This window comes from Triticum dicoccoides, chromosome 7B, assembly GCF_002162155.2.
Source record: "Triticum dicoccoides isolate Atlit2015 ecotype Zavitan chromosome 7B, WEW_v2.0, whole genome shotgun sequence".
Taxonomy (NCBI): domain Eukaryota; kingdom Viridiplantae; phylum Streptophyta; class Magnoliopsida; order Poales; family Poaceae; genus Triticum; species Triticum dicoccoides.
This window is the reverse complement of record NC_041393.1, coordinates 354366266-354376531: the sequence shown is the minus strand read 5'-3', so window position 1 is coordinate 354376531 and position 10266 is coordinate 354366266.

Below are 10266 nucleotides of genomic sequence, written 5' to 3'. Positions count from 1 at the left end.
AGCATGTACACGTACGTATAGAAGTAAGGGTGCAAGAAAGTAAATACGGACACGTACGTACATATAGGTGGGGTCTCAAACGCCTACTCACGCATATGTACAACCAGGGCTCGTGTACATGGCTGGGTCAGAACAGAGAAACTGCGTCGTCGTTGTGTTCATGGGGAGGCAACGGAATGCATCATGTTCATCGGGAGGCAACGGAATGCGTGGGAGCCAACCGGCTTGGACAGAACAACCGATGGACAGGAGGCCTGGCGTACCGCACAACGGAGGAAATGACCTTGTGTTTGACCGGCCACGTTCAAAACGGGATCATGTTCATCGGGAGGGGTCTGGCGTACTGCAAAACGGAGGAAATGGACTTGTGTTGGACCTCCTAAGGTTAAAACGGGGTCCTGTTAATCGGGAGGGTGTGGCGTACCGCAAAATGGAGGAAACGGACTTGTGTTGGAGCGCTACGGTCGAAACATGGATCCTGTTCATCAGGAGGGGTGTGGCGTACCGCAAAACGGGACTCCACGGGATACTGTTCATCTCCACCGTCGACCTCCTCCAGCCTCCCCAGGCTACTGTTCATCCATCGTCGACCTCCTCTAGCCTCCACCTACGATTGTTCATCCACAGGCTCCTGTTCATCCAGCCTCCACCGTGCGCTATTCCACCGGCTACTGTACACCCTCTCCACGGGCTCCTGTTCAACCACCCTGTCGGTGTACTAGAATAGGGGTACCCTAGTATCCCAAACTTGTGCACGGGCAGTAGCAGCACCCCGCGGCAAGGCTTGCCGGATGACCACCACGGTCCTCCGTGGTTCCTTTGGAGCCATTCAAGAACAAAGTATTCAAGCCAAGGAGACAAGACCCCGGCAAGAGGAGCTTGCTGGGAAGACCAACCAAGGCATCTCAAGGCCTGGTGAGCGGCAAGCTTCCGGGCGCGACAAGACGACGACCGCGGCAAGGCGCTTGCCGCGGCAAGTAACCACCCTGTACCCACGCTCCAGCGCATCCACCAACGTGTCGCCCCGGGGCTCCTCCAGGCGTGCGTGGCAGGAGGCTGTGCAGCCAGCGGTGCGCGGTGGCATGCGACGCTGACAAGATCGCCATCGTGGCGAATGGTGGCGTCCCTGACGGTCCCTTTCTGCACTGTTTGGGCGACACAGACGGGCATTCAATGCCCTTGTTCCCTACCGTCAAGGTTAGGTAGGATACACTATACAAGTAGGTGTACCAACCACAACTTCTTTTCCATTTTTACCCTTCTCTGCATTGCCACCTATCGGTGACCCCTTGAGCATATAAAAGGAGGCCCATGCGCAATGTAGAGGGGGTTGGACTCATTCGGAAGCCAGAAAAACACTTAGTTCTCTCGAGCAAGAACACAATACAATCAGACAAGCAGCAGTGGGAGTATTATCTCCCCGGAGAGCTCCGAAGCTGGGTAAACTGCTCGTGTGCTTCGCCTTGATCTGCTCTTCGTGCGCTCTCCGCCCCCCGCCGAACCGAAAGGGGCCCGGTCCGCCGGCCCCATAGGTGTTCGTGGATCAGTTTCCCCGACATCTTTGGCGCGCCGCGGCAAGGCCAAGCAGCGGCAAGGAGACAGACCTCCCCGCGGCCGCGACAAGGATGAAGAGGACGACGACGATGAAGATATGGATGAAGATGAGACAGACGAGCAGGAGTTCCAGAAAGCCACAGAGGTCCTGTGCGTTGACGGTGGTGCTTCTCTGCATACTTCACACCGCCAGCTCAAGCAGTGGGTGCGGGAAGTCAATGCGGCAGAACCACCCGTCGAGTCACGCAAGCCTCTGAAATGGTCCAGCACGCCTATCATCTTTGATATTGAGGACCACCCAGATCGCATAACTGCGGTCGGGTGCTTCCCAATGTTGGTTTCGCCAACTATCCGCAACCTCAAGGTCACTAAGATGCTAGTCGACGGCGGGGCCGGCTTGAACCTGATCTCCTCCACGGTACTCCAGAAGCTTCAGATCCCTGATGGCGAGCTCGAAGAGACCGGCACATTTCAAGGAATCAATCCGGGAAGGAGCAAGCCGAAGGGAAATATCACGTTGCCGGTAACATTTGGTAGCGAGTTGAACTTCAGGACTGATAGGGTCACTTTTGACGTTGCTGACTTTCCATTGCCTTACAATGGGATACTTGGCTGTCCAGCACTCGCCAAGTTCATGGCAGCCTCTCATTATGCATACAACATACTGAAGATGCCAGGCCCGATAAGTGTCATCTCTGTCCCTGGCGACAAGAAGGACGCCCTTATCTGCGCTGACAAGATCTACTGGGAAGCAGCAGCCACAACAGATCGCAACTCACTTGCCACTGAAGCTCCCGGGGGGAAGAAGAAGACCAAGTCCGGCAAGAGCTCTGATGCCCACTCCGGCAAGCACACCTCTTCGGAGTGCTGCGCTACCGTCAAGGACGCACCATCGAGCTCCACCGGCAAGTGTAAGAAGACAATGGCAGCTCCACCAGAGACCAAGAAGGTGTCCGCCAAGGAGGACGGCACTGGTGGTACCTTCACCATCAGTGCCACTCTCGACCCTAAATAGGAAAGCGCGCTCATTGCTTTCCTGCGGGCGAATGTCGACGTGTTTGCATGGCAACCGTCTGACATCCCCGGTGTTCCCAGGAAAGTAATCGAGCACCATCTTGCCATCTGTCCTCACGCGCGGCCCGTCAAGCAGAAAGTCAGGAAACAGGCATTGGAGCGCCAAGAATTCATTGCAGAAGAGATCAAGAAATTGGAAGCAGCAGGCCTTGTCAGAGGAGTGCTCCATCCTACGTGGTTGGCCAATCCTGTAGTCGTGCGCAAGGCAAACGGAAAATGGAGGCTGTGTATTGACTTTACCGATGTTAATAAAGCTTGCCCCAAAGACCCATTTCCCTTGCCGCGCATCGGCCAGATTGTTGACTCCACAGCCGGATGTGACTTGCTTTCATTTCTTGATGCATACTCAGGATATCATCAGATCTTCATGGCAGAAGAAGATGAGGAGAAGACTGCATTCATTACCCCATGTGGCACATACTATTTTGTACGGATGCCTTTCGGTTTGAAGAATGCTGGTTCAACATTTGCAAGGGTAGTCCATGACGCTTTTGAACCGCAAATGCACAGAAATGTGGAAGCCTACATGGATGACATAGTGGTCAAGAGCAAGGACAAGGCGACCCTAATTCAAGATTTAGATGAAACCTTTGCGAATCTGCGCAAGATCAACCTCAAGCTTAACCCCGAGAAGTGCGTGTTTGGAGTTCCCTCCGGCAAGCTTCTCGGGTTCTTTGTGTCTCAACGGGGAATTGAAGCCAATCCCGACAAGATCAAGGCCATTGAGCAGATTGAAGCGCCGAAGCGCGTCAAGGATGTACGAAGACTTGCCAGTTGCGTAGCTGCTCTCAGCAGGTTTATCTCTAGGTCTGCTGAGCGCGCCCTGCCATTTTTCAAAATATTGAAAAAGGCAGGTCCAATGAAATGGACTCCGGAAGCAGAGGCTGCGCTGCAGGACTTGAAGAGATACCTATCCTCCACTCCAACACTTGTCGCACCTAAGCCACAAGAGAAGTTGCTGCTATATATAGAGGCAACCAATCAAGTGGTTAGTGCTGCGTTAGTAGTGGAGAGGGAGGCGAATGATGAGCCAGCAACCACGGCAGATACATCCGGCGACAAGCAGAGGACTTCACCGGCAAGCTCTGGTCCCGACAAGGATGGATCTGCGCAGGAGCATGAGAAGGTGCAGAAGGGAATGGTGCAGCGCCCAGTTTACTTTGTCAGTTCCCTTCTGCAGGGGGCTAGGTCAAGGTACTCTGGTGTGCAGAAATTGCTTTTCGGCCTTCTCATGGCCTCGAGAAAGCTGCGCCATTACTTCCAAGCACATGAGATCACAGTTGTCACTCGCTTTCCGTTGAAGAGGATACTGCAAAATCCAGAGGCAACAGGCAGGATTGTCGAGTGGGCATTAGAGCTGTCAAGCTTTGGCCTCAAGTTTGAGAGCACTTCAACTATACAAAGCAGAGCATTGGCAGAGTTCATAGCAGAGTGGACGCCAACACCAGATGAAGAAATTCCAGAAATGAGCATCCCCGTCAAGGAAGCAAGCAAAGAGTGGCTGATGTACTTTGATGGTGCCTTCTCGCTGCAAGGCGCCGGTGCTGGCGTGCTACTTGTTGCACCCACCGGAGAGCATCTCAAATACGTAGTCCAGATGCACTTTCCCAAGGAGCAAGCAACAAACAATACTGCAGAGTATGAAGGATTGCTTGCCGGTCTCAGGATCGCAGCGGACCTTGGGATCAAGAAGCTCATTGTCAGGGGTGACTCACAGCTTGTCGTCCGTCAAGTGAACAAGAATTATCAGAGTCCATTGATGGAAGCTTATGTTGATGAAGTGAGAAAGCTAGAAGAGCACTTTGACGGCCTACAGATGGAACATGTTCCAAGAACTTAGAACGACATTGCCGATGGCCTGTCAAAGTGCGTCGCATTGAAGTTACCTGTGGAACCATGGATCTTTGTGCTCAAGCTAACTGAACCATCCATAACGCCATCAACTGGACAGAGCAAGAAGAGGAAGATGATTTCTGGTGACTACTTTCCGGCAGAGCTCCCCGAAGCCGCCGCCAAGAAGGTCCCCAAAATCAGCGCCAAGCATGCTGAGGAGCAGTCTGCTCCGACAAGCCTTAGAGTTTGTTCCGTTGAAGCAGACGCTCCCGACAAGTTTTGCTCCGGCAAGCTTGCCGGGGAACATCAAGCTCCGGTGGAGCCACAGGTTCTTGCCGTAGAAGCGGATGTTCCCGCAGCAGCAGATGTGCCTTTAGTCCTTGTTGTCGAGCCGCAAGCTCCAGCATGGGCATGGCAGATTGTCCATTTCCTTCAGACAGGAGAACTTCTCGAAGAACAAGAAGAAGCGGAAAGAGTAGCCCGGCAGTCAAGTATGTACCAGTTTGTCGACGACACACTGTACAGAAGAGGACACAACGGTGTGAAATTGAAGTGTATTCACCGGGAAGAAGGACAAAGGTTGTTGGCAGAGATATATGGAGGCATATGTGGTCACCACATTGGTGCAATAGAACTTGCCGGCAAGGCATTCCGGCAAGGTTTCTTTTGGCCGACAGCCCTCCAGGATGCAACTGCACAAGTAACCAAGTGTGAAGCGTGCCAGTTCCATTCCAAGCAGATACACCAGCCAGCTCAAGCTCTCCAGACGATCCCTTTATCCTGGCCATTTTCGGTCTGGGGGCTCGACATCCTCGGCCCCTTTCCCCGAGCTGTCGGGGGCTTTGAGTACTTGTACGTTGCAATCGACAAGTTCACAAAGTGGCCGGAAGTGGAACCAGTGAGAAAGGTGACAGCACAGTCAGCAGTCAAGTTCTTCAGGTCGATTGTTTGCCGTTTCGGGATCCCTAACAGGATCATCACCGACAACGGCACGCAATTTACGAGCCGCACCTTCATGCAATACGTCCAAGATCTTGGCGCCAAGGTCTGCTTCGCTTCTGTTGCTCATCCGAGAAGCAACGGTCAAGCGGAGAGGGCAAATGCTGAAGTGCTGCGCGGGCTCAAGACCAGAACTTTCGACAGGCTGCACAAGTGCGGAAAGAACTGGATTGAGGAGCTGTCGGTGGTTCTTTGGTCGATCAGGACGACGCCAAATCGAGCCACTGGCCAGACACCTTTCGCTCTAGTCTATGGAGCAGAGGCAGTTCTCCCCACAGAACTCGTATACGGGTCGCCTCGAGTGCTCGCTTATGATGAGCTTGAGCAAGAGCAGCTGCGACAAGATGACGCGCTGCTCCTTGAGGAGGATCGTCTTCAGGCTGCTGTACGAGCTGCTCGATACCAGCAAGCTTTGCGCCGCTACCATAGCCGCAAAGTTAAAGCCAGAAGCTTCGAGGAACGCGACCTTGTTCTTCGGCGCGTTCAGTCCGCCAAGGATTCCAACAAGTTGACGCCGAAGTGGGAAGGCCCTTATCGGGTGAAACGAGTCACTAGGCCTGGCACTGTCCGCCTTGAGACCGAAGATGGCGTACCGGTGAGCAACTCCTGGAACATTGAGCATCTTCGTAAGTTTTACCCGTAGGGCGCGGTTGCCGGAACCCGTTCCGGCAACCACCTTTTGTACAAGTCTTGCCGATGTTGCATGTAATCCTTTATGCAAAGTCGGGCGCAAATCCCGTGCATAAGTAAAGCTCATGTGCTCCGCACATCTTGTCAATTTCATGCTTTTTACTTTATATTTGCATGCGTTATCTGACACTTTGTGCAGCACCTACCCCCGGTAAGCAATAACGAGCTATAAGGAAGGTTCCCTCACCCACAAGTTTCCCGGGGGGCAAGGAGAAGAAAATGGTGTGGATCAGGCGTCATTCAAGCAAGTTTTCGCCTTACCGGAAAGCAAACGACGGAAAAGCTAAGTTGCCAAAGTTTGAGCAATCAGTTTTTAAATTTTAAAGTTATCTTCCTTGAACGACCGTGCTTTGTATGGAAAACCTGTGCGCGGAGGAACCAACTCGTAGCTAGTTGCGCCCTTACTTTGTTTCGAGTCCGCTCAACAACTTAAGTGAGTTGCGACTAGTTGCGACAAGGTTTCTTGTCGGAAGCGGCACCGCCAGCAGGCTGCTGATGTCCCGCACTCAGCGCTCGCGGCAAAGATACCTGCGCCGTCAAGTTCCCTAAAAGCGTAGGGTAAAAACATACAAAGGAAGGGAGCAAGTAAAGGAAATAACATAACAATCTCTACCCAAAATAAAGTTATATTACAAGATAGCTTGTCGCAGCTCTAATAGATTGTTCTCGTGACATAACCAGCAGCGACAAAGAGAAAAAGGAAACGGGCGACCTAATCTACGCGATCGCCCTCAACCCTCTTAATCTCGCTCACCTTGTCCACAATGGGTGCAACAAGGGCCTTGAGCGCATCCAGATCAGCATCCGGCGGCAAGGATTTGAGGATGTTGGTGAGGTTGAGGCCTGGGTTGCGGAAGGCCACCTTCACCAGCACCTTCTGAAGAACCCCCGCGCAGATCCTGCGCGACTCATCGGCCAGCTGCTTTGGGATCTTCTCCCGAAGTCGCTGGAGTGCCATCGCCACGCCCTTGAAGAATAGGCTGAGCTTGGCGCTGGGTTGGAGGTGCTCGTCGGAGGAGTACCCGAGCTCCTCCATCCCCAGCTGCGCCAGCTCTCCGTCGATGGCGGCGGCAATATTCACCAGACCCTCAGTCCAGTGCTCCATAGTCTCCCTGAAGGCGTCGTGGGATGCAGCAGCATTCGCCAGCAGCGCCTCGTCGGCCTTGATCTTCTCCGACAAGGCCACCTCCCACTCCATGGCGCCGTCCAGCGTCTGAGTCAAGGTGGCCAGCTTCAACTCGAGGTCCGCGTTGGAATCCTTGGCGGCGCTGAGCTCCTTGCTCCTCTCTGCGAGAAGGCCCTGCAGTTCACCATGAGCGGCAGCATCCTTCTCGCGCTCACGCTTGAGAGCGGCAAGCTCCTCGCCACTCGCCCTGAGATCAGCCTCCAGCTGCGCTACCTTCGTCTCCAGCTCCTTCTTGGCGGCCTCGGCAGCTTCGGCAGCATCCCTCGCTTCCTTGACAGCCCCGCCAATTGCTTGCTCCCGCGCGGCAAGTTCCTCCTCGTGGCTGTCAAGGTTCACCTTGCGCTGCGCCAACTCTCCTTCCTGCGCGAATAAGTTTTTGGCGACAAGCCGTTGCTTATCTTCAGCTTCAGCCTTCTCAAGGAGGAAGGCTTTCCGCTCCTCGAGAAGTTGCTCCCGCTCCTCCGCCAAGGACCGGAGAGCTTCCTGCCTGAGGCCTCGGAGCTCCTCTGCGCGCTTCTCAATATCAACCCCCGCCTTCGCAACAAGCGCCTCTCGGGACGCCAGTTTGGCTTGGCAGGCGCGGTAAAGCGACGTCAGCTTCCGCAGCAGCCGCTCCTCCTCAGGCTCGTCGCTGCTGCTGCTTGGCGTGTCGACCACCGTCAGCCCAGCAGAGGAGAGCACCTCTCCGTCCAGGATTTCTCCCTCGACCGGCGCCCTGGAGCTTGACACCCAGGGGAGCTTCATGAAGATACCGTCGCCGTCCTTCAAGTAGGCGCCGGGCTGGGGCTCTTCGGAGCCTGGCGCTGCAGCGTCGGCGGAGGGATCGGCGGTCGGCGCAGCGCCTGGCGCTCCTGCGGCCTCGGGGCCGCCAGTGCGATTGCCGGATCCCTCGCCCGCTTCTGCGGCGGCAGCCTTGGCGGCCTCTTCGCCGGCGGGATCATCAGCACCGGCCTCTTCTTTGGTGGCGGCGGCGTAGTCGTCGTTGCCGCGCGCGTCATCCTCGCCGGCGGCCTCGGTTTCCATCGGCTCCGTGGCGGGTGGATCTGACGACCGAAGAGGGGAGAGAAGTCAAGCAAATATACAAGAAGAAAATCAGAAGAAGAAGAACCCAAGGGGAGTTTTTCAGGAAAAAGGGTTACCTGTACTTGGATCTGCAGTCGTGGTCTCGACCACCGGAGGATCACTGGCGCTGTCCCTTGCCGGAGAACTGCCCCTTGCCGGAGAGCGCTCCCTTGCCGGGGACTCCTCCCTTGGCGGCATAGTCGAAGCAGATGGCACTTCGGGAGCAGCTTCCGGGCATTCCTGATGAGGCTGTTCTGCTCCTACACAAATCCAACAGACAAGATATCAGTAGAGAAAAGAGCACCCATGCGCACCTGACAGCAGGAAGTTAACTATAAACTTACGCTGGGGGCTGCGCTGGGGGCTGCTTTGGGGAGTAGTTGCCGGGTCCGTCAAGGTGGTCTCAGACACACCCCCTGCTGACACGGTGGGATCATCTTCGATGACAATCACCGGGGCCTTGGCTCTCTTCGCCGCTCTCTGGGACAGCGTCCTGAAAAGGAATGGATTCAGATCGAAGCAAGTCAGATACAAGACGAAAGCAACAAGATAACAAGGTTGAAGAACTACGAGGACAGCAAGGGGATCTTACTCTTCTTCTTCGTCGTCGGAGCTGAGCGCGGAGAGATCGAAGTCCGGCTCGCCTCCGGTGCGGCGAGGCGGAGGAGTAGGCTCCCTCGCCCGCTTGGCAGGAGCAGTGGTGGCGGACCGGGAAGACCCCGCTCCAGTTGCCGCGGCGGCGTGAGGCGCTCCCGCGGCAACGGTGCTTGCCGCGGTAGAGCGTGTCGCGCGGCTCGGCGGCTGTTGACCCGTCTGCCGCCCCGCTACGTCCGCGGCCTTGCGGAGACGCCTTCTTGGCGGGGCCGGGGGCTCCGCCTGCGGCAAGCTGTCTGAAGGTTCGGGCTCTTCCTCGCCGGGCTCGCTCGGCTCAGCTTTAGGACCGGCAAGATCTTCCTCGCCGGCAAACTCCTCGCGCTCGGCAAGGCTTGCCGCCTCTGCTGCCTCTGCCTCCTCCACGGTGAACCCGAACACGCCCGCGGCAGTAGCTGCTGCCGCCTCTTCCAGCCTGGTGGCGATGCGCTGCATCTCCGCATCGGTGGTGTCGCGGGTGAGGCTCTTCTGTTCGTCAGCGCGGACCGGCACTTCTACCAAGTCGTCGAAGAACGCCCGCACGACGTCATCCGCAGGTTCTTGCCAAGTTGGGGCGATTCCGTGAGAGTCACACAACGGCATCATCGCGCGGGTGCGGTCAAGTGAAGAATTGTTGCACAGCGGAACGACATTCCGCGGCAACATAAATGGGTGCTGAGGGTCGCGCTTGAACAGCTCCAGAAGCATCGCATCCAATTCCAAGACCGTGAAGTTGAAATTGAGGCCCGGGCGCAGCTTCATGATATCCGCCGAGTTCTTGAACTCCCAGGCGGGTCTCCCCCTCTCCTACAGGGGGGCGATACGGCGGCGAAGGAAATCTGCGCCTACAGCGCCTACAGTGAGACCGGCAAGCCTGAGGCGAACGATGCGGGTGACGGCAATCTTCAGCCTGTCATCTTCCGGGGCCACGTTGCTCCAATCATTGCCGCGTACTATTGGGGCTTGGCGCACAGCAGTGAATGGCTGTGGGTCCTCCTCGACGATCCAGCACCACTCTGCTCTCCACTCCTCCCACTTGCTGCGGAGCTCACCCTCCAGATATGCTTCCTTCTTGCCGACTCTCGAGATCCAAGCGATCCCGCCTGCAAGAGGCTCTCCTCTCTCGACTCGAGGCATGAAGAATTGGTGGAAAAGGGCTACGTTTGGGTGGACTCCGACAAAGTTTTCGCACAGATGTGCGAAAACTGCCATGGTCAGAACGGCATTGGGGGTGAAGT